The sequence below is a fragment of the Bombina bombina genome, chromosome 3, assembly GCF_027579735.1.
Source record: "Bombina bombina isolate aBomBom1 chromosome 3, aBomBom1.pri, whole genome shotgun sequence".
Classification (NCBI taxonomy): Eukaryota; Metazoa; Chordata; class Amphibia; order Anura; family Bombinatoridae; genus Bombina; species Bombina bombina.
Window position 1 is genome coordinate 1,258,126,716 of NC_069501.1, and position 26,326 is coordinate 1,258,153,041.

Below are 26,326 nucleotides of genomic sequence, written 5' to 3' on the forward strand. Positions count from 1 at the left end.
ACCTGAGGGGGGCCGAACACCCTAGCGTACTCCGACACCTTCCCAACAACCTGAGCCCACTTCATACCACGGACCCCCAACCACCTTACTTGCACCTGTTCCCTGGAGAAACCCAACTGCAACCCATTGTCTTTAACAGCTGCCGCTTTCCTCGCCCAAAATATGTAGGAATGCCCTAAGATCCAGCAAGTCACCAGCCCTGTCAATGAAGAAAAAATTTTTCATTCGTCAATACCCCCCCGGTTGCAACACCAACTCCTGTCTCACATACCCCTTAAATATTTCAGACCTCCATCTGCCAATCCTTCTGATCACCCCCACATCCAGCCCCAATGCTGCTGCCTCCGTCGCTGCCCCGATCCTAAATGAATGCGAACTAAAATCCTCACCTTTCAACCCCAACTCCACTAATGCCTTTCTTACCACCGCCACAAACTGATATGTCGATAAAGGCGTCCCATCCCTATGCACCAACAACGGACCCGATGCCTTTTGTAATACCTCCAAAAATTCTCGGACCGCACCAACCGGGCAGCAACGGCCCCCAATCTCCCCCAACACTACCATGGTACCTTTCCCTTCCTGATCCGTCTTGGACCTCCTAACCCATAACTCAACCGACTTTGCTTTCAACACCACGTCTTGCCTAGCCAAGCCTGTTAGGTCCCGCCGATTTCTCCCCATCAGCTCTGACACCCTAAACGCTCCGAAAAAAGCCAGCACGCAAGCCACCGTAAATAACTTCTCCTCGTAACTCGAGGAACAAATATTCCTTAGCCTCTCGACCACACCCTCCAATACAGCAAATGTCAACGGGCGCCTCCCATCCGTCCGCGCCCTCCTCCTACACAAACCCTTCACCGCCATTCGTACAACAAAATTTTTAGTCAAGTCTACCTGCCCCAACAGTTTGAACAGAAAGGCTAAAGCCGCCATCCTCTTTCGTATCTCCGAGGGCGATAGCCCCTCTCTCCCCCAGCTCCTTACCCACTCCACAAGCGTTCTCACCCATTCCTCCCTAACTCCTTGTCGGTATGCCAGCTCCACCTTATATCTCCACATGTTCCACACTCGGACGTAAGCCCTCCATGTGTTAGGAGCTAACGCCCCTTGTACCAGACTCAATGCTCCTGGCAGCCAAGCTGCCACAGATCCTCCGGGCATTCCCTGCCTTCCGCCTCCGCCCCGGGAGCTGCTTCTCGAAATCGATCCCACTGAAACCGGGATAAAGAGTCAGCAATTACATTCAGGCGCCCCGGGACATGCACCGCTCTCCACGATACATTACACCTCAAGCATTCCAGCACAAATGCCCTTAATAAACGGATCACAGCCGGAGAATTCGCCGTCAGGCGATTAATCGCCCATACTACTCCCAAATTGTCTGAGTGAAAACAAACTCTCTTATCCCTGAGCTGCTCAGGCCAGATTCTCAAAGCAACCACCAGTGGAAACAGCTCCAAAAAAGTCAAATTCTTTGTTAGACCCCATTCGGCCCAGACCTCCGGCCACGCCCCGGCGCACCATTTCCCATCCAAAAATGCCCCAAAACCATGGGCACCCGACGCATCTGTGAATAAGCACAATTGGTCGTCCGACCAACCAGTCTCCTGAATTAGCAGGCGACCATTAAAATCTTCCAAGAAGATTTTCCAAATCCTCAAATCCTCCTTCACATCTGAAGATAATCGGATGTGAAATTTCGGATTGGTCGCTCCCACTGTCGCCAAGGCCAATCTGCGACAAAAAATCCGCCCGATCGGAATAATCCGGCCGGCAAAGTTTAGCTTACCCAACAACGATTGTACTTCCTTGAGTAAGACTTTTCTGCTGCTCAGGACCCCATCAATCACGCCCCGCAAATCCCGGACTTTGTCCTCCGGGAGTCTGCATTCCATTCTGCCTGAGTCAATCTCGATTCCCAGAAAACTCAAGACCGAAACCGGGCCCTCTGATTTGTCCGCTGCCACAGGAATGCCGAATTCCTGGGCCACCTTCCCAAAAACCATCACCAGCTGCTCACATATCCCGGATCCTGCCGGGCCCACAAATAGGAAATCGTCCAAGTAATGCACTACTGAGACTTTCCCCGACCTCTTCTTCACCACCCACTCCACAAATGAGCTGAACCTTTCAAAATATGAACAGGAAATTGAACAGCCCATCGGGAGACAGAGATCCACGTAAAAGTGGTCCTCAAATTTGCACCCCAATAGATGGTGGCACCTTGGGTGTACCGGCAATAACCGGAACGCGGATTCCACATCTGCTTTTGCCAACATGGCACCCCGGCCCGCCTTCCTCACCACCGAGATTGCTTTGTCAAACGAGGCGTACTTCACCGATACCAACTCGGGATCGATGCCATCATTAACTGATACACCCCGCGGATGCGACAAGTGGTGTATCATACGGAATTGCCCCGGTGCCTTCTTCGGCACCACCCCCAACGGTGATACCCTTAGGTCCGGTAATGGCGGGAGCCTAAAAGGGCCCGCCATCCGCCCCAGCTGCACCTCTTTTCCCAACTTCTCCCTCAACACGTCCGGAAATTCCCTTGCTGATTTCAAATTCCCCGCGAAGGACAACCCCTTTTGCTCCCTAAACGGGATTAAAAACCCTGAGCTAAACCCCGTTAGGAGCAATTCCGCATCCCCCGCATGCCCCCGCTCACGGGCGTATGCCTCTAGCCACGGGACCATCCTTCTTATTTTCACCGGCGTCCGCGCCCGGTAAACCCACCTCTCCTGGCCTGGACCCCAATCTGACCTTCCTGAAGCATTTTGCCCCAGAATGGACCCCTCCACATACCGAACACTCGTGCTTGTATTTGCACGAGGCTCCAAACCTACACTGGCCTTCGTTAAACTGAAAGCACAGCCCTTTACGCATGGCTGTCCCAGTTCCCGTGCCGGCTCCGGCACTGCTGCCTGCCTGTCCGAAACTCTGAAAGGAATGAGTCCCCCGCAACGGGGTCATCATCTCTAACCATATCCCCATGTCCCTATCGTCCCATCGCATCTCCGGGCGAACCGCCATTCGCTGTCTGAACCCCTCATCATACTTCCACCACGCCATCCCCCCATATGTCCCAAATGCGCAAGCTATCTCCTCATAGTAGCAGAAAAGAGATGCCCCTTGCTCGGGGAACTTTTCGCAAAACACACTGGCTAATATCCTAAAAGCCCGGGACCAATTCGCAAAGGTCTTGGGCAACTTCCTCCATCTCTTCTTCCTCTCCTCCTCTTCCTTCTTACCTTTCTCCTTCTCATCCTCCTTCACCTCCAAAACATGCTCCAAGGGCAACAGGGAGAATATCTCCACAAATTCCCTCTTCCCTATTTTTTCCCTCAGCTCGCTCGTTAAATGGATCCCCAACGGGCCCACCGAGCATAGGCAAGGCCTCCTGAGTGCCCCTTCCGGCACCCTAACCACTTCCCGTACCGCTGCAGGTGAACCACCTACTACTGTGGCATCACTATTCTGCGCTACTACTCCCGACGTGCCCGTACCCGGGGCCACCCATGCCGATGCCACCGGGACCACCGCTCCACTAGGCTTTTCCAACGTCGCCAATAGCCCCTTCAAACCTGTCACTAACGCTTCTCTCTCACCACTCCCCACCACATTCACTCCTGGTGCACCCCCAGCCGTAACCTCACCTGTAGGCTGCTGCCCCGTCATCGCCATCCGTGCTGCATCCGTCCCTTGGTCTCTCCTCTGTTCTCTCCTTTCGCTTTCCCGTCCTCTGCTGATGTCCAGCCTCCTTCGTGTTGCCTCTCGCCTGGCAGGAGAACGCCCCCTGCCGTTCCTGCTCCTGTCCCGATCCCTTTCCCCCCGTGCCCGGGGTGGCGACCCTGGCCTGCCTCCTCCCTGAGGCCGCCGTATCGGTGATCTCGATCTCCGGCGACCGCCGGACCCTGCTGCCCTGACCTCGGGCGATGAGCCCCGCTCCCTTCTACCTGCAGCACCTACAGACTGTGAAGAAGACATGATCAAAGTACCCCTCTCCCCCCTACTCTCCCCCCCTGCCCCCCGGCCTCCTTCTCCCTGCCTCACCCTTTCTGCACTCCGTTGGGGAGACAACATTTGAAGAAGCTGCACCAGTGTAGACATACCCCCTACCTGGCCAGCCGTTACTGCTCCCGACGACGTCCCCTCCAATGGATCCTCCTCCTCAAAATTCCCACTGGCCTCCAGCTCCAGTGGTGGATCCGTAGTCTCCTCCTGACATTCCCCATGTCCACTCCTCCTGGCCTCTGCAGCCTCCACACCCCTTCTGTCCGCCCCAGCGGGCCCTGTAACCAGAAGAAACAATTAATACCCCCTTTTACCCCCCAACCCCTTCAGTAGCCCCCAGGAACCCACCCCCCGGCCCCAACCTTGTGACCTCCGCCAAGCTGTATAAGCAACCCCCCTTTTCAATCCCTACGGGCAGCCCCACTGCCCTCCCAACCCTCTCTCTGATAAATTAACCCTTTACCCCTACTTGTAGAGGACCCCCCGCCATCCATTGCAACCCCCCCCAGCCGACCCCACCCCTTATTAAGATATACATCTTTCCCCCCTTTATTATTTTTTTTTTTTTTTTTATGTTTATTTTTTTTTTTTTTTTTTTTTTTTTTTGCATGCTTCCCCCTGTCTAAAACCCTTGAAAGCTCCCTCTTGCCTGTAATTACACTACCCTTCACACTCATTATTTTTGCTTCCCCTTACTGCCTACTGCGCATGCCCACCCTTCATCCTTTCCCTTCCTCTCCCATAAAACCCCATCTTGGGGCCCCCAGCCGCCTCCCTATTTCCTTGCCTACCACCTGACTCTATTATCCTGCTACAACTAAGCTACCTGCACCTCTCCCCTCCTCTCAAACTGATCTGCGCTGCACTCCTAACACTCTGATGCCGCTCCCCATACACATTGCTGCTCCCTCAGCCCCCTCCCCCCATCCTAATCTGAGCCTTATCCCGGCTCCATCCCCCCACTCTCGTTTCCATTTTCGCACCTATGCAGGCCCTGTCCTATATCCCCTACCATCCACTTGCCCCCATAGCTTCCTTTTCTTTCATCCCACAAAACCCCTATTACCTTTTAAAAAAACCCTCTCCCCCTTTCTAAACCTGTCCCCCCGACCCCGAGCCTTATCCCGGCTCCCCTCCCCCCGACAATTCCCCACATGAAATTGTTGCGGCCTCTTCTCCGTGCTCATAATGGCCCCCTCTTGCAGCCCACAACTTCGATAGCTCAGCGGCACTCACCTTCTTCCACGCCGCCGTTCCCGCTCCTCAAAGATCTTCTCCTGCCTCTTCCGGCACCCGGCTCCTCCTGACGCCGTACGACACTGACATCAGCCACCGGTGCCGTGCTAGGCCGCGACCCGGCCCCTCCAGCTCCTCGACGTCCTCGACCCGCATCCGACCTTCCAGCAACTTCCTCCGGCCGCCCAGGCCCCGCGCTTCCTCTTCTGGACCTGGCGACGTCGAGCTCCGGACTCAGCCGCTCCGGTGGCCGCGACCTCCTGGCCGGCCGTCCTCTGGTCCTGGTCACCGCCGCCTCCACGCCTGGGACACCGACCGTCACCGCACCTCCGCTCAGCCGCTCCCGGATCCAGTCTTCACCATTCTGCCTGGCGGCCGCCAGCAACTCAGACAACAGGGCTTCCATCCGATCACAGGTAAGAAAAACTTCAAAACTTCCCCCTTCCGTGCTGCTCCTAACTCTGCAACTGCCTGACTTCGGCTGGGGAGGAGTATTTAACTCCTCCCATTATCCTCCACCCCCACAGCGGAGCCTACCAACGCTCCCAAAAAGTGGGGGTCAAACAGCCCTCTCTTCATTCGGCCTCCGGGCTATTCTTTAGCTGTTTTGCTCCTAGTTATTATTTTATGCACTGGGATATCTCATACATAAAGTCTGGTTGCTTATTTTCATGCATATAATCTTTACATAGGGTATTTTCCTATAGACTTTTTTGATGCATAATTTTGTTCATGTTTGATATATAATTAGGATGGTTAACACCATGTTTTATTTCACTTTCAGTTATTCATTTATTCTGTGTACTTTGATACTGAGCACTATATGGTGGGGTGTATACATAGTTGTTTCTTTCCCATTATGTTTATGTTTGCTACTAGGCAACTATGGAGTTGCCATGACAATTTGTCTTTGGTGCAATTTTTGAATTAATTGATGGGTGGGGCTTAGAACATTTAAGTAAAACTGTTTTCATTTACACTTTGTCTGGTCTGAGGAAGGGGTCTGTGAACCCCGAAACGTCACCATTTAATAAATATTAATTTATTTTCTAAATCCAGTGAGTGCAGTCCCTGCTTGGATCTTCTACAATAATTTGATTTTGCACCCTGGTGGAAGACACTTTTGAACTGTGAGTGCAGATACACAGAGGAGGTATGTATGTGTGTATATAGATATTTTTTTATATATTTATATACACATTTTATTTTCTTGTGGATTATTTTGAAATTTATAGCGCATCTATAATAATTTTTAATAATTATTATTAATACTTTTTTACATTTTTATTTAATATTTCAACTTGTAATGCTAAAAAATTACTTCTAGCTGTGTTTACACTCAAGCGGGAGTGCTAAACTGCATGCCACTTGTAATCTAGCCCAAAATGTTTAATTATGCACAATTAAAAAGATGGATTCTACTCCTTGGAATGCAGAACCCTAGCATTCCTACATGCTGCACAGTGATTGGTTGACCATGAGATAGTTAATATCTACAAGTTAATATTTTTCTTTAATTGACTACAGCTAAGGAAGTAAGATAAAAAAACATTCTAGAGGTTTTTAAGGGGTGTGTCCTGGGCATGTAATAATAATGCATGTTTCACTAACAAAATTACAGTTTTAAATGGTTTTAAAACATTTATTTTGTAGGCAGATGTTTTGCAGTGCTGTGAATAATTTCTGATGCTTAAATTAAAAAAAAACTTTAATGTCCCTTTAAATTACAATGCTGGTGTGGCTATTGCCATAGCACATAATGCAGTGTGCAGAACTGGAATTGCATAACATCAACGCTGAAATCCTTCAATGCGATGACAAGATGGAACGTCTTACATTTAACCTGCAAATACATAGCAAAGTTAGAACAGGCTGTACCCAGCTAATCTATATACCACAGATAAGACATTTTAATACCTTACTAAACAAAAATATTAGTATTAACGTCTTATTGCACAGTATGCATTTCATATTGCCAGACAAATTGCTTGTTTAATAAATATTTGGGTAATTAAGAGCAAAATCCTTATGATTCTGTGTTAGGCCATTGCATTCAGCAGCTATGAATGATTATTAAAGTGTTTGTAGGAATGGTGGAATAGTTTTACAAACAGATATAAGATACGGAAGCAAGTGTGTGTACACAAAGTGAAAACATAATGAGATCTAATTTTACCTACATGCTTAACCCATTGTAATAGGCTGTGGTTGTAAAGCACAAAACCAGCAATTTCATATACACAAATAAACCTGAAGATGCAATTTCTCGTACATTTTATACTCTGCAGCTGGTAAAACAAGACATTAGAAATAAATTAAGGGAAAAGCAATTTTACAATATACTGTCTCTTTCAATATAAAGATTGGATCATCTACCAATAGCATGTCACAGTTTCTGTGTTAAAGGAATCTTACAATCAGTAAATGTTTTGAATCCAGCATTGTAAAACGGCAGCATACATTTATAATTTATTCAGCCTGCTTTTCCTGTAATCTCCTTCAAATGTTGAGGGTGATCACAGTCTTGTGCTTCAGTTTTGGATGATAACGATCTCTAAACCTCGGCCGGTACTGTCAGCGTGTTTTTTTTTGATAATCACCATCCCAGAATGCATCTGCCATTAATACCTCTGAAGCTTAAAATGTTAACCTCCCGAAAACAGCATGAAATTGTTATTTGTGTTATTCTACGGATTTCGTAATCGAAAAATGAGCAATTTCACGTATATATAGAGAGTAGATGACAGGATGAGTCTGTGGGGTAGATTTATCATATGTCGAGCGGACATGATTCGCTGTAGAGAATCATGTCCGCCTGACATCGCTAAATTCCGACAGCATACTCTGTCCAGCACTTATCATTGCACAAGCATTTCTTGTGAAATGCTTGTGCAATGCCGCCCCCTGCACATTCGCGGCCTAAAAGGTGTCAGACAAGTTAAGGAGCAGCGATCTTACGACCGCTGCTTCTTAACTTAGGTTTCAGGCGGACCTGAAACCTCGGGCGGACACAGCAGCATCCACTGCTTGTTTAATCCGGCCCTGTATGTTTATGGATTCCTTTCTATAGTGTACTGTGACGCTAATTAGTGACAAGTGTGCGATTAACCTGTCATTCTCTATAACCATAGAGATGTGTAAGTCTTTCTAAACAAGAGCATTATCATAATACTGGGTATGTGTGTTTGTTAGGTATTTGGTTTGGCTACTTTTTTAGTGTAAAAGTGCTTATTATTATTATTTTTTTAACTTTATTTTATCGAGCAGGAAGCGTAAAACCTGTTACATTTGAAAACATTTTGGGGTACTTGGTAATAAAGTGAAAAGTGTTGTCTGGTTTTATACAGTCTTTTTATCTGTGAATTCAATAAGGGAAAATGGCCTCACACGTGGTTTTATGGGGTTTAAGGTAAAAAGACAATTTTCCACATCCCAGACTCTTACAGGTACTTGTGCATTTATATTTTCTTTAGAGCATGTGTGGCAGATGACAACACTTATATTCTGACTACATAAGACATTACATTGGGCCAGATTGCAAGTGGCGCACTATTGTTTGTGCACGAGCGAAGGCTGACGCAAGCTAACTTCAGGACTTTGGATATTGTGACCGTATTCACTTCTACTCCTCCTAGACTTCAATGGAGCACAGAAATGGCAAAAAAAACTAACATTTATTGCTCGCACAATGATAACATTTATTGGTGCTGTAACAACTAACCATTCTTTTATTTTTAAGTACGAAGAAGTGAATCCAAAATGCTGAGAGATCCTGAGATTATTATTACTACTACTAATATCGGGCTGGATTACGAGTGGCACGCAAAATGTTTCGAGAGAGTTGTTTGGGTGCATCCGAATGAGCACTCGTATTGCAAGTTGAAAGTAAATGCAAACATGTAAACAATATCGCAATTTACACTAGAATGATTACTGGGACCTCAGAGCTCTGTTTAAATGTTACACAAGACAAAAAAGTGTTACAAAACACATCAAAAATATATTGGAAATTACAGTTACACTCATAATAACACTATCTGATAAATATACATTACACAGTACAGTTACACTCATAATAATACTATCTGATAAATATACATTAAACAGTACAGTTACACTCATAATAACACTATCTGATAAATATACATTACATAGTACAGTTACACTCATAATAACACTATCTAATAAATATACATTACACAGTACAGTTACACCCATAATAACACTATCTGATAAATATACATTACATAGTACAGTTACACTCATAATAACACTATCTAATAAATATACATTACACAGTATAGTTACACTCATAATAACACCATCTAATAAATATACATTACACAGTACAGTTACATAAATAATAACACTATCTAATAAATATACATTACACAGTACAGTTATACTCATAATAACACCATCTAATAAATATACATTACACAGTACAGTTACACTCATAATAACACCATCTAATAAATATACATTACACAGTACAGTTACATAAATAATAACACTATCTAATAAATATACATTACACAGTACAGTTACACACATAATAACACCATCTAATAAATATACATTACATAATACAGTTACACTCATAATAACACTATCTAATAAATATACATTACATAGTACAGTTACACTCATAATAACATTGTCTAATAAATATACATTACACAGTACAGTTACACTTATAATAACACTATCTAATAAATATACATTACATAGTACAGTTACACTCATAATAACACTATCTAATAAATATACATTACATAGTACAGTTACACTCATAATAACACTATCTAATAAATATACATTACATAGTACAGTTACACTCATAATAACACTATCTAATAAATATACATTACACAGTACAGTTACACACATAATAACACTATCTAATAAATATACATTGCACAGTACAGTTACACACATAATAACACTATCTAATAAATATACACTACATAGTACAGTTACACACATACTAACACTGTCTAATAAATATACATTACACAGTACAGTTACACTCATATTAACACTATCTAATAAATATACATTACATAGTACAGTTACACTCATAATAACACTATCTAATAAATATACATTACACAGTACAGTCACACACATAATAACACTATCTAATAAATATACATTACACAGTACAGTTACACTCATAATAACACTATCTAATAAATATACATTACATAATACAGTTACACTCATAATAACACTATCTAATAAATATACATTACACAGTACAGTTACACTCATAATAACACTATCTAATAAATATACATTACATAGTACAGTTACACTCATAATAACACTATCTAATAAATATACATTACATAGTACAGTTACACTCATAATACCACCATATAATAAATATACATTACACAGTAGAGTTACACTCATAATAACACCATCTAATAAATATACATTACATAGTACAGTTACACTCATAATAACACTATCTAATAAATATACATTACATAGTACAGTTACACTCATAATACCACCATATAATAAATATACATTACACAGTACAGTTACACTCATAATAACACTGTATAATAAATATACATTACATAGTACAGTTACACTCATAATAACACTATCTAATAAATATACATTACACAGTACAGTTACACTCATAATAACACCATCTAATAAATTCACATTACACAGTACAGTTACACTCATAATAACACTAATAAATATACATTACATAGTACAGTTACACTCATAATAACACTATCTAATAAATATACATTACACAGTACAGTTACACTCATAATAACACTATCAAATAAATATACATTACATAGTACAGTTACACTCATAATAACACTATCTAATAAATATACATTACATAGTACAGTGACACTCATAATAACACTATCTAATAAATATACATTACACAGTACAGTTACACTCATAATAACACTATCTAATAAATATACATTACAAAGTACAGTTACACTCATAATAAAACTATCTAATAAATATAAATTACACAGTACAGTTACACTCATAATAACACTATCTAATAAATATACATTACACAGTACAGTTACACACATAATAACACTATCTAATAAATATACATTACATAGTACAGTTACACACATACTAACACTGTCTAATAAATATACATTACACAGTACACTTACACTCATATTAACACTATCTAATAAATATACATTACATAGTACAGTTACACTCATAATAACACTATCTAATAAATATACATTACACAGTACAGTTACACTCATAATAACACTATCTAATAAATATACATTACATAGTACAGTTACACTCATAATAACACTATCTAATAAATATACATTACATAGTACAGTTACACTCATAATAACACCGTCTAATAAATATACATTACATAGTACAGTTACACTCATAATAACACTATCTAATAAATATACATTACATAGTACAGTTACACTCATAATAACACTATCTAATAAATATACATTACATAGTACAGTTACACTCATAATAACACCATATAATAAATATACATTACATAGTACAGTTACACTCATAATAACACTATCTAATAAATATACATTACATAGTACAGTTACACTCATAATAACACTATCTAATAAATATACATTACACAGTACAGTTACACTCATAATAACACCATCTAATAAATTCACATTACACAGTACAGTTACACTCATAATAACACTATCTAATAAATATACATTACACAGTACAGTTACACTCATAATAACACTATCTAATAAATATACATTACACAGTACAGTTACACTCATAATAACACTATCTAATAAATATACATTACACAGTACAGTTACACTCATAATAACACTATCTAATAAATATACATTACACAGTACAGTTACACTCATAATAACACTATCTAATAAATATACATTACACAGTACAGTTACACTCATAATAACACTATCTGATAAAATAATTTAAAAAAAATTGCACAAAAATGTTACAAGGGTTTAAAGATTTGAGGTCTCAGGTGCTAGAAAAAAGGCTACAAAGGGTTTTAACATAGTGATACATACATATACAGTACATGTCTAGATATGTATATTTGTGTGTATATATATATATATATATATATATATATACACATGTCTAGATATTTGTACATATGTATTTATATGTCTATATATTTGTACATATGTATTTATATGTCTATATATTTGTACATATGTATTTATATGTCTAGATATGTATTTTCAGACATATATACACATATAAACACAAATACATAATTATTCACATATAGACGTATATCTAAGTGCATTGGAGCCCTTTGCAGTTAAGTAGCTGAAAACATGTGCAATATTTGTATTTAATAAAGTGTTATACAGTGTATTTACTGTAAATATTTCAGATTCCAATGTTCTGCACATAGCAGAATATGTATGGTTAAATAGATATTCTTATATATATCTATATATCTATCTACTATACTATATATATATGTGGTGAGTGTGTCAGAAAGATATGCTTCTATGCACTGTTAATGTCATGACCAATTCAGGTATAATGCAGAAAGACAATAAAAAATAACTTTTATTTAATTTTAATAAAAAGACAGTAAATATTAATGTAGTTCTGCTGCCCACAATATATTAAAAACACTTCTCCTATGTATTGACTTATGTTAGTCTGTGTGTGAGAGTGTATATATGGTAGTCCAGCGCTAAGATAATCCCTATGCTGTGATCCGAATAGAGGGTCTAACCAGCCCCCAAAAAGAGAGACAATGAAAAAGAATAGTGGATACAGCGCCAAACAGGCTTAGGGGTTGGTATACACACAAAGAGTGGAAATGAAAATAAAATTTAATGAAATTAATAACAATAAAACCTTTACAAAAAGAGGATGTGATATACTAATATAGATTAAAAACGGATACATAAAATATAATTAAGACCAATGTCTAAACTGCGTGATGAATCACTTCTCCCTACATGGGAGAGTAACTGTTTATAGCGCCTTCCCCGCTATTACAGCTGGTGCATATTAGTTTATATAGAGAAACCGCTATAGGTAGTATGCTGTCTATGGCTTGAGACAAAGATATTGCCAGCCACTGTTTGTAATTAAAGGATACCAGATTATTTTTAAATTATCACATTACTAATCTATTATTATACAACGGAGAGCAACATAAAACTAAACACCCCTGACGCAGCATTTCACTAACGCTTCCTCAGAGGTCACCCCCTATAAACAGTGTATCAGTTTATTTAACCCGTTGAAAGTTCAGTATATAGCGCACAGAAGATAAATCAATGTTACAACTTTGTTAAATTGTTTTAAATGACATACGTAATTCAGTATTTAATCATCGTTTCATCTGAGTCTTAGGCCGAATAAGAGACACAGCAGGGTCAGTGTAAATAGACTTACAAGCAGCAAATTATGACTACTGTTTTGAAGCCTGACAATTATCTAGCTCGAGCCAAATATTTATACTAAATGTAAAAACTCTATCCAACTACTTGGAAAATTACAGTAAAAGTATAATTAAATCTACTTCAAATTTTCGTAAAAGCTGCCCGCTATACAGGGAATATAAGCTTACTGACAGCCACTCTCTAGTTATCACCAACGCTCTGAGTGTTATACCATACACTTTATTTGTGTCTATTTCAGCACGCTCAAATACCATTCTGCAAGCAGACATCAAACTTATACTATTTGATTAATACATCTTTATTATAAGTAGACGTCTAACGTTTTAGATAATCTCTGGTTATCGTAGCATAAAATTTAAAGGGGAAATACCTCTAAAATTGGAACAGACTAATATTAAAATTGTACTCTAATATAAATAAGCTTGATTACCAAACACAAGGTAAATAATAAGTACTAAAGTCTCTAATATCTGAAAGAGAACAGCATTTAAGTCTTTTTAGTTATAAATAAGTAACAATATACAACCAGACACTTTATACAGCAAAAAGTTGTTATATAATATGAGATCAAACTCATCAAGATACTCAAAGTAAAAGCTGCATATAACAAAAGGCACGCTAACATTCCCATATATACTGGGCACACTAACACACCGAATTAAAGCATACTGAAGGTAATACCTATGAGCCAGGGTCCCAAGAGAAACAGCCTAGGCATAGCCAAGTACATCACTGTATTCAACATAAAGAACCAACGCTATAATCTAATCTTTTAGGGATTATTAATCCAATTTATGGATAAGAATATATAATCAAAGGTCATTACTCCTGCATATTCTAGCAGACAATCTTCCAGTTGTACTTTACAAACAAACAAAAAATCAGGCTATGATTAACAATAAAGTATAACACACACATACTAATATTTACCCGCATTTGACTAATATTTGACCCCCTAGATACCTGATAACACACAGACTAACATAAGTCAATACATAGGAGAAGTGTTTTTAATATATTGTGGGCAACAGAACTACATTCATATTTGCTGATTTTTTATTAAAATTAAATAAAAGTTATTTTTTATTGTCTTTCTGCATTATACCTGAAATTCATATTCGATATCTGATGTCCATGTTGCAGAAAATGTCTGGCTATAGGCTGATCAGAACCACCTTTTTTATATGCTAGCCTTATTGCAGACTTGTGATTGGCTAGCCGCTCCCTGAAGGTGGTAATCACTTTGCTGCCATAATACATGGAACATAGGCAGATAATAATGTAGATCACATATTCTGATGTGCAAGTAAATATGTGTTCTATTGTCTACAGCTTACTCGTGTGTGGATGATGATAGAACTTCCTTCCCACAATCAAGCTGTTACAAGTAGCGCAGCTACCATGGCAGTAGCATCCAGGTTTGGTTGCTGGTATCCACGTTCGTGGCTGACAACTATGTACTGGATTAGTTTTAACAAGCCAAACCCTCAGGTTCTTTGCCCTTCTATATACCACCCTGGGGGGTGGGCCTTCCTGAAATGGTAAAGTGCTGTCTGAGGCCAATATGTGCCAATTTTTCATGATCACCTTCTTAGCCATTGGTGAAGCTGGAGTATACATGGTAATAAAATTCATCCTGGGAATCACCTGTTTGTTCCTGCGTTCCAGTATTTGGACCTGTGTCAATGTCCATCATCTATCTTGTTTATAATGTGTAATGAGAATGAGGAAGGGTATACCAGTCCAAGATAAGAGGAAAAGTTTTCCTTTTCACAGTTTGTGCTTGCATTTTTTTTTTTTATTAAATCATTTTTATTTTGTTTTTAAACAGGTGTACAGAAATAACAATCCAATAAAAGTTTCTACATACATCAAATACAGTTTAACCGAAATATAGACTGTTGCATCTTGAAACAGGGTGTACAGTGTGTGTGAATTTACCATAAGGTTCTAAACATCAATGGCCCGATCAACAAACCTCAAAACAGTGTACATAATTCTAGACATAATAATGAGTTTTTGTTTTTGCTTTGGTTTGATTTTTATTTTTACCTCTGTTCCCAAATGTATAACATATCTGCAATAAAGTCTTGCTTTCCCATAAAGGTGTAGTATACTTTTTCCAAGGCTAGTACGTGATTCACCTCTCTCTCCCACATCAAGAAATCAGGGGCTTAGTGTTTCTTTCAGAACCTTGGTATCAGACATTTAGCATAGTTGAGCATACACTGAAATATTTTTTTTTGATATATACACAGAATATTTGGTGTGTTATTCAATAAAACTATAGCAGGGGTTAGTGTGACCGATATTCCTAAAGTTGTGTTAATACATTTAGCTATATCATACCAGTAATTTTGTAAAAGAGGGCAAGACCACCAGATATGGGATAGAGTGCCCCTTCCTCCACAATGTCTCCAACACAAGGGAGAGGAGTTTGGGTATATACTGTGAAGACAATGCGGGTCAGATACCACCAAGATAGCAGCTTATAGTTCATCTCTACAATTGCTAATGATTATGATGATGCTTTGGTCTCTGAAAAAATGTGGCTCCATTGGGTGTCTGATATATTGATCTCTAATTCTTTTTTCCCATTTAGATATAAAAGACGTTTTTTTGGAGTGGAAAGAGCCTCTCAGTAGTTTATAAATTATAGAGATGTGGGATCTAGACATGGAGGGGGTAGTGCATAGAGTCTCAAAGGGGGTGAGAGGTCTAGTGAGGGCTGCTTTATGGGGGCTATCAACTATAGCATGCCTTGCTTGTAGATAAGGAAACCAGAACTGGAATGGGGGCCCCAGCAGCTGGGAGAGTTCTGCTTGGGGTGGACTAATCCTTTATTTATGACCATGTGTACTGGAACGTTAGAAGGAGAGCCTGCTACGGTCGGTGTAGGTATACTGCATGATTGCAAAAGTAGAGGATTATGTAGAAGAGGTGTAAAGGGAGATTGTTGGCTCGATATTGTTTTATCGGTGGTCAGAATTTTGTCCCATGTTCGTAGTGTAGCCACAACATAGTAGTTTGTATAAATATTGGATGGTCTAAGCTTGGGTGCAATCCAACACAGATCACCAAGAGTATGGTTTCCTGTTAGGTGAGTTTCAAGTTGTACCCAAGGTTTATTAGGTTGTGCGTGTTTCCATGCAGTGATGCGTGCAATATGTGCTGCGTGATAATAGGCAAGCAGATTTGGGCCACCCAAACCGCCATCCTCTTTGCTGAGATATAAGGTGTGTTTAGATACCCTAGTTCTTTTCTGCGTCCAGACAAAAGACTCAAACAATTTTTGTTGCTTTGTTAAAAACATAGAGGGAAGGTCTAAGGGAAGGACTTGAAATAAATATAGGAATTTAGGAAGGAGAGACATTTTCATTGCGTTAATACGCCCCAGCCAAGAGAGATGTCCCTGTTCTTGCCATGTCTATAGGGTAGTCTGGGTCTGCTCCTGGAGAGGGATATAATTAAGATCAAATAGGTCCGTGTGTTTAGGGGAAATATCTATTCCTAAGTAGCGTATTTTATTAGTAATCTGAAAAGTGGTGTGGATCGTAATGTAGCAGAAGTCATCATCTGTCAGGTTTAACGGCATTAACATGGATTTCTCCATATTAATAGAGAAGTTTGAGACTCTTTTATAGTCATCTAACTCTGTGAGGAGGGCAGGTAGGGAAATAGTCGGGGAGCGGATAGTAAATATAATATCGTCCGCATAAAGTAGACACTTCTGTTGGGCCTCGGCAAAAGTGATGCCCTGCATGCGAGTATTATTTATACTTTCCAACATTCATACAAAGAACTCCAGCATGCACCAACATAGGCTTAAATGGTTTTAAGTATCACTGTTCCTCTGTGATTCAAGCCAAGTGTGTCGCTACCTTTGCATAAGTAGTTATGTGGTACATAGGTAGAAAAGTTTGTATAATCAATATTTATGATGATAATGTATATGAATGCACCACAAACATAAATCCAATTATGTAAAGCACAGGTATAGCTGTTATTTCACTGACACGGAAACGTTACAACTCCATATACAATCAGCATACACTTGATAATTTCCACTGTTGATGTCCCACACCGGTATGTCTACATGTACATATGTCTATGTCATGCAGCCGGTCCTACTCACCGCAGGAAGGGTGGATGTTGTTTAGACCCGTGTCACTCGACTTCCGACTCCTAGTCGCTGTACACACTGGCTCTTCAGCTCGTTAATTGCATGCTGCAGAAGCAGCTATCCCTCAGAGAAAAAGTGTTAGATTGCAAATTCTTCAAGACAGCGATTCCCATACGCTGGTAAGTAGCAAAGTCATTCCAAACAAACAGGTTTGAAGAAATGCAGGCTGCACTTTATGGAGTTTTGCGTAAAAAACAAGATTTTATTTCATCCTTTAAAAAGTTACTTTCAAGCACACTTCATGGTATTCACCCAAGCACACAGGGGTTAGAACTGCTCTCAGACGCGTTTCCTGCTCACACAGAGCACTTCATCAGGGATCCCTGATGAAGTACTCTGTGTGAGCAGGAAACGCGTCGGAGAGCAGTTCTAACCCCTGTGTGCTTGGGTGAATACCATAAAGTGTGCTTGAAAGTAACTCTTTAAAGGATGAAATAAAATCTTGTTTTTTACGCAAAACTCCATAAAGTGCAGCCTGCATTTCTTCTAACCTGTTTGTTTGGAATGACTTTGCGAGGATTATTTTTGACTCTCGTTGCAAAGACCTCCACCACCAGAGCAAAAAGCAGGGGGGAGAGTGGGCATCCCTGACATGTACCATTTCTTATGGGGATTTTTTGAGATAGAGTACTATTGGCGTTAATACTAGCAGATGGGTTATTGTATAGGGCTTGTATGCGGGTGATTAGAGTGTTGGAGAATCCAAACCTCGACAGCACGGCCCAGAGAAAATCCCAATCCACCCTGTCAAAGGCCTTCTCTGCGTCTGTAGAAAGTAGGATTAAGGGGGTCTTGAGGGCATTGGCAGTAAATATGGTTTGCAGAACTCTGATGGTGTTATCCTTGACTTCTCTTTCAGGGATAAAGCCTACTTGATCGGTGTGGATGAGGGTGGGGAGAATTTTATTTAGTCTTATTGCCAGCAGCTTCGCATATAGCTTAATGTCAATGTTTATCAGGGATATTGGGCGATAGTTAGCGACCTGTTCCGCGTCTTTACCAGGTTTTGGTATGAGCAATATTGTGGCTTCTAAAAGGGATTCCAGGAAATGGCCTCCGTTATCTATGGAATTGTACATCAGTAGAAGATGGGGACTTAGTTGAGATTTAAACAGGTGATAGCATTTTGGGGTAAAGCCATTTGGGCCAGGGGCTTTGCCCTGGGGGAGACTTTTTATGGCTACAAGTAGCTCCTGCAAGGAGAACTGGGAGTCTAGGGAAGAGCTTGCCTCCTCTGATAGGGTAGGTAGGTGAGCTTGCTAGAAGTTTTTGTTCCAGTAGCATCTGATATTTTAGCAATGAAGGTCTTATATCTTTTCTTTTTAAGGGAACGGGCTAGGAGGCGGCCGGCTTTGTTGCTTTCAATAAAAAACGTACACCTAGATTACGAGTTTTGTGTTAACAGGGGTGTGGTGCTAATGAGCAGTTTATGCTCACCGCTCACTTGCAGACAGCTCTGGTATTATGGGTTTTTACAAACCCGGCGTTAACCGCAAAAAAGTGAGCGAAGAGCAAAATTTTGCTCCACATCTCACCTCATTGCCAGCGCTGCTTACGTTAGTGGTGAGCAGGTAAAATATGCTCATGCACGATTTCCCCATAGGAATCAATGGGGGAGAGCCTGCAAAAAAGCAGCGTAAAGCTCCTAACGCACCCCCATTGATTCCTATGGGGAAAATACATTTATGTCTACACCTAACACCCTAACATGAACCCCGAGTCTAAACACCCCTAATCTTACACTTATTAACCCCTAATCTGCTGCCCCCAACATCTAAATTATATTATTAACCCCTAATATGCCGCTCCGGACACCGCCACCACCTACATTATACTTATGAACCCCTAATCTGATGCCCCCAATATCGCCAAACCCTACATTATATGTATTAACCCCTAATCTGCCGCCCCCAATGTCGCCGCAACCTAACTACATTTATTAACCCCTAATCTGCCGCACGTCACCACCACTATAATAAACATATTAACCCCTAAACCTAAGTCTAACCCAAACCTAACCCCCCTAACTGAAATATAATTTTAATAAATCTAAATAAAATAACTATCATTAACTAAATTATTCCTATTTAAAACTAAATACCTGTAAAATAAACCCTAAGCTAGCTACAATATAACTAATTGTTACATTGTATCTATCTTAGGGTTTATTTTTATTTTACAGGCAACTTTGTATTTATTTTAACTAGGTACAATAGTTATTAAATAGTTATTAACTATTTAATAACTACCTAGTTAAAATAAAGTCAAATTTACCTGTAAAATAAAACCTAACCTATGTTACAATTACACCTAACACTACACTATAATGAAATTAATTACCTAAACTAAATACAATTAATTACAATTTAAATAAATTATCTAAAGTATGATAAAAAACAAACACTAAATTACAGAAAATAATAAAATAATTACAAGAATTTTAAACTAATTACACCTACTCTAATCCCCCTTACAAAATAAAAAAGCCACCCAAAATAAAAAAAGCCCTACCCTACACTAAATTACAAATAGCCCTTAAAAGGCATTGACCCAAAGTAATCAACTATTTTACCTGAAAAAAAAAGTACAAATAACCCCCCAACATTAAAACTCACCACCCACACAACCAACCCTACTCTAAAACCCACCCAATCCCCCCTTAAAAAAACCTAACACTAACCCCTTGAAGATCACCCTACCTTGAGAAGTCTTCACCCAACCGGGCCAAAGTCCTCCACGAAGCTAGCAGAAGTGATCCTCCAGACGGGCAGAAGTCCTTTAAATGACATCATCCAAGATGGCGTCCCTTCAATTCCGATTGGCTGATAGAATTCTATCAGCCAATCGGAATTAAGGTAGAAAAAATCCTATTGGCTGATGCAATCAGCCAATACGATTGAAGTTCAATCCTGTTGGCTGATCCAATCAGCCAATAGGATTGAGCTGGAATTGTATTGGCTGATTGGATCAGCCAATAGAATGCGAGCTCAATCCTATTGGCTGATTGAAGGGACGCCATCTTGGATGACGTCATTTAAAGGAACCTTCATTCTTCAGTTGGGCGTGGTTTGAAGAGGATGCTCCGTGTCGGATGTCTTGAAGATGGAGCCGCTCCACGCCGGATGGATGAAGATAGAAGATGCCGCCTGGATGAAAATTTCTGCCCGTCTGGAGGACCACTTCTGCCAGCTTCGTGGAGGACTTCGGCCCTGTTGGGTGAAGACTTCTCAAGGTAGGGTGATCTTCAAGGGGTTAGTGTTAGGTTTTTTTAAAGGGGGATTGGGTGGGTTTTAGAGTAGGGTTGGTTGTGTGGGTGGTGGGTTTTAATGTTGGGGGGTATTTGTACTTTTTTTTTACAGGTAAAAGAGCTGATTACTTTGGGGCAATGCCCCGCAAAAGGCCCTTTTAAGAGCTATTTGTAATTTAGTGTAGGGCAGGGCTTTTTTTATTTTGGGAGTTTGTTTTTTATTTTAGTGTTTGTTTTTTATCGTACTTTAGATAATTTATTTAAATTGTAATTATTTGTATTTAGTTTAGGTAATTAATTTCATTATAGTGTAGTGTTAGGTGTAATTGTAACATAGGTTCGGTTTTATTTTACAGGTAAATTTGACTTTATTTAAACTAGGTAGTTATTAAATAGTTAAAAAATATTTAATAACTATTGTACCTAGTTAAAATAAATACAAACTTGCCTGTAAAATAAAAAAAAACCCTTAGGGTTTATTTTATAGGTAAGTATTTAGTTTTAAATAGGAATAATTTAGTTAATTGTAGTATTTTTATTTAGATTTATTAAAATTATATTTCAGTTAGGGGGGTTGGGTTTAGGGTTAGACTTAGGTTTAGAGGTTAATACATTTAATATAGTGTCGGGATGTAGGTAGGTGTCGGCGATGTTAGGGCAGGCAGATTATGGGTTAATAATATTTAACTAGTGTTTGCGATGTGGGAGTGCAGCATTTTAGGGGTTAATATGTTTATTATAGTGGCGGTGATGTCCGGTTCGGCAGATTAGGGGTTAAAAATTTGATTTTAGTGTTTGCAATGTGGGGGGTCTTGGTTTAGGGGTTAATAGGTAGTTTATGGGTGTTAGTGTACTTTTTAGCACTTTAGTTAAGAGTTTTATGCTATGGCGTTTTAGTGTAAAACTCTTAACTACTGACTTTTAAATGCGGTATCAGTCTTGACAGGAGAGGGTCTACCGCTCACTTTTTGGTTAGACTCGTAATACCGGCGCTATGCAAGTCCCATTGAAAATATAGGATACGCAATTGATGTAAGTGGATTTGCGGTATTTCTGAGTCTGGCCAAAAAAGTGAGCGGTACACCTGTACCTGCAAGACTCGCGGGCATTAAAAAGCAGTGTTAGGAGGACCTCTTAAAGCTGCTTTTTTAACCCTAACGCACAACTCGTAATCTAGCCATGTGATTTTTGTGTGAGGGCCCGCAAATGTGCATTTTTAACCAGGTATTGGTTGAGAGCCTCCCTAGCCTGTTGTGATTGTGTTAATAGTTGCAGGGATTGAGGGTTTTGTTTTAGTGCTTTCTTGCTATTTTGAAAGTCTGTTGTTAATGTGCCGCTCTTTGCTTTCGCAGTTTGTGTGTGGCTCATTATCAACCCTCTTATGTAGCATTTATATGCCTCCCAATTATTAATAGCAGAGGTGGAGGAAGGATCATTGAAGGAAAAGAACTCCTCTGTTTTTTCAATGATATCAGTAATGATTAATGGGTCAGAGAAAATTTGGTTGTTAAGTTTCCAATATTGGTGGTATTGAGGTTTAGAAGACCACTTGAACTCACCATACTATGATCGGACCAAGTAGTGTGGTATATTCTGGAGTCAATTAGGGTAGTCAGTGTGTTTTGGTCACAGAAAATATAGTCTAACCAGGTGTAGGAACACTGGGGGTTAGAGAAAAGTGTGAAGTGTGAAGTCTTTTGTCGTGGGATGGGTTATTCTCCATGGCCTAGATTTGGAGTTTGGCGGTAGCCGTGAAAACCAGCGTTAGAGGCTCCTAACGCTGGTTTTAGGCTACCGCCGGTATTTGGAGTCAGTCAAAAAAGGGTCTAACGCTCACTTTTCAGCCACGACTTTTCCATACCGCAGATCCCCTTACATAAATTGCGTATCCTATCTTTTCAATGGGATCTTTCTAACTCCGGTATTTAGAGTCGTGGCTGAAGTGAGCGTTAGAAATCTAACGACAAAACTCCAGCCGCAGAAAAAAGTCAGTAGTTAAGAGCTTTCTGGGCTAACGCCGGTTCATAAAGCTCTTAACTACTGTGCTCTAAAGTACACTAACATCCATAAACTACCTATGTACCCCTAAACTGAGGTCCCCCCACATCGCCGCCACTCAATTAAATTTTTTTAACCCCTAATCTGCCGACCGCCACCTACGTTATACTTATGTACCCCTAATCTGCTGCCCGTAACACCGCCGACCCCTGTATTATATTTATTAACCCCTAATCTGCCCCCCACAACGTCGCCGCCAACTACCTACAATAATTAACCCCTAATCTGCCGACCGCAAAGCGCCGCTACTTAAATTATCCTTATGTACCCCTAATCTGCTGCCCCTAACACCGCCGACCCCTATATTATATTTATTAACCCCTAATCTGCCCCCCACAACGTCGCCTCCACCTGCCTACACTTATTAACCCCTAATCTGCCGAGCGGACCGCACCGCTACTCTATTAAATTTATTAACCCCTAAAGCTAATTCTAACCCTAACCCTAACACCCCCCTAAGTTAAATATAATTTAAATCTAACGAAATAAATTAACTCTTATTAAATAAATGAATCCTATTTAAAGCTAAATACTTACCTGTAAAATAAACCCTAATATAGCTACAATATAACGAATAATTACATTGTAGCTATTTTAGGATTAATATTTATTTTACAGGCAACTTTGTAATTATTTTAACCAGGTACAATAGCTATTAAATAGTTAAGAACTATTTAATAGTTACCTAGTTAAAATAATAACAAAATCGGTGAACCTGGTATGGTGAAGACAAGGTAGGATGAACTTCAGGGGCTTAGTGTTAGGTTTATTTAAGGGGGGTTTGGGTTAGATTAGGGGTATGTGGGTGGTGGGTTGTAATGTTGGGGGGGGGGTATTGTATGTTTTTTTTTACAGGCAAAAGAGCTGAACTTCTTGGGGCATGCCCCGCAAAGGGCCCTGTTCAGGGCTGGTAAGGTAAAAGAGCTTTGAACTTTAGTAATTTAGAATAGGGTAGGGCATTTTTTATTTTGGGGGGCTTTGTTATTTTATTAGGGGGCTTAGAGTAGGTGTAATTAGTTTAAAATTTTCTTATGTTTGTAAATATTTTTTTATTTTTTGTAACTTAGTTCTTTTTTATTTTTTGTACTTTAGTTAGTTTATTTCATTGTAGTTATTTGTAGATATTGTATTTAATTAATTTATTGATAGTGTAGTGTTAGGTTTAATTGTAGGTAATTGTAGGTATTTTATTTAATTAATTTAATGATAGTATAGTGTTAGGTTTAATTGTAACTTAGGTTAGGATTTATTTTACAGGTAAATTTGTAATTATTTTAACTATTTTAGCTATTAAATAGTGCGGGCTACGCCGCAAGACAGTGCAGGGTCAGCTGTGGACTAGGGAGGATAACTGGCTACTACGGGCTGTCAACTATATGGTGTGAGGTACCATCTGCTTAGAAACTTATAATGAGACTCTTGGATTTTCTAATATCATATGCCATTGTCAGGGATTGATTTCGTGACCCAGATCTTGATCCCTACCGTGAATGTAATTTGGGAGCACATTTTGGTCTCTAGGCGATACAAGAATATAGATGGTGGATATTAGATGTCTTGAGGCAAGACACAAAGTTTTTCGTAAGGGGTCAGGGGCCTGTTCGGGGAGGATTTATGTTTTATGGGTGGTAATAAAACATGAGAGTTGGGCAACTCAATACAAGTTTTCGCTGAGAGAAGACATTATGGGGTCGATTTATGAAACAGCGGATGCTGCTTCCGACCCACTCCGCTTCAGTTCTGTCTGAAGTGGAAGTTAAGAAGCAGCGGTCTTAAGACCACTGCTCCTTAACTCGTTGGCCACCTCTGAAGTGGCGACAGCAATCAGTCCGATCAAATACGATCGGGTTGATTGACACCCCCTGCTAGCGGCCGTCCGTGAATCTGCAGGGGGCGGTATTGCACCAGCAGTTTTCAAGTGCTTGCAGAGCAGGGTAAGTTGTGTAGTTAGAGTTGCATCTTTTAAAATGGTTTGCAGAGCAGGGTAAGTTGTGTAGTTAGAGTTGCATAGAGTTTGTTTATCAATTCTGGTTTTAGACCCTGCCAAATATAGGCCTCAATAGCCTTTTGTATCTGAAGGACATATTGGGTGGGGTTTGATAGGGGAAGAGTTTGTAGAATATACAATACTCTGGGGAGGACAGTCATCTTGACTACATTAATCCGTCCTAGCCGCAATAAGGTTTTATTTCTCCATCCTGACAAGTCTCTAATTATGTCATCTCTAATTTGGTACTTGATTTCACTATGTATAAATTTGATAGGGCAAGATTTTTGTAGCCTGGAAAGAGAACGTTGTAATTACAATTTACTCAGATTGAGATGAAATTGGATATGCAACCATAGGTTTCGAAATCTTTAAGAACCTCCGGCAAGGACTCTGTGGTGTTAGTCAGTGTTAGTCCGCCGCTCCCCGACATCGCCACCACTATAATAAAGTTATTAACCCCTAAACCTCTGGCCTCCCACATCGCCGCCACTAAATAAACCTATTAACCCATAAAATTCCGGCCTCCCACATCGTCACTACTAAATAAACCTATTAACCCCTAAACCGCCAGCCCCCCACATCGCAAAACACTATATTAAACTATTACCCCTTAACCTAACACCCCTTAACTTTAAATTAGAATTACAATATAACTATCTTAAAATAAATAAAACCTTACCTGTGAAATAAAAATAAATCTAACATTAAACTATAAATTAACCTAACAGACTGATTTGAACAGCCAATAGGATTTCAGTAGCTCTCATCCTATTGGATGTTTTGAACAGCCAATAGGATTTCAGAAGCTCTCATCCTATTGGCTGATTTGAATTTGAAGAATCAAATCAGCCAATAGGAATGCAAGGTATGCCATTTTGAAGTGGCTTCCTTGCGTTCAACTTCAGTGTGCGGCGGTGATGTATGAAAAGGACGCTCTGCGCAGGATGGGATCAGATTCCAGGATAGCTCTGCTCCACGCTGCCAGGATGAAGATAGAAGACGTCCTCGAGATGGATGAAGGTGTCACTGCCTGGATGAAGTTGGATGTCCGGACTTCAGGAACCGTGAGTAGATTTTCTGGGGTTAGAGTTAGTTTTTTTTTTTTTTTGGGTGAGTTTTATTTTTAGATTTTTATAAAAGAGCTGAATGCC

General features: G+C 40.1%; 1 long non-coding RNA gene across 2 annotated transcripts; it reads left to right on the top strand.

Moving 5' to 3' along the window:
- Positions 1-6,340: 6,340 nt before the first annotated feature.
- LOC128652163 (uncharacterized) lies at positions 6,341-15,802 on the top strand. 2 transcript variants are annotated; one of them, XR_008401286.1, is made up of 2 exons: positions 6,341-6,409; positions 15,030-15,802. It is a non-coding gene; the product is annotated as an uncharacterized LOC128652163 (long non-coding RNA). The 2 variants fall into 2 exon arrangements; XR_008401287.1 differs by having other exon boundaries at positions 6,349-6,409; positions 15,529-15,802.
- Positions 15,803-26,326: the final 10,524 nt, after the last annotated feature.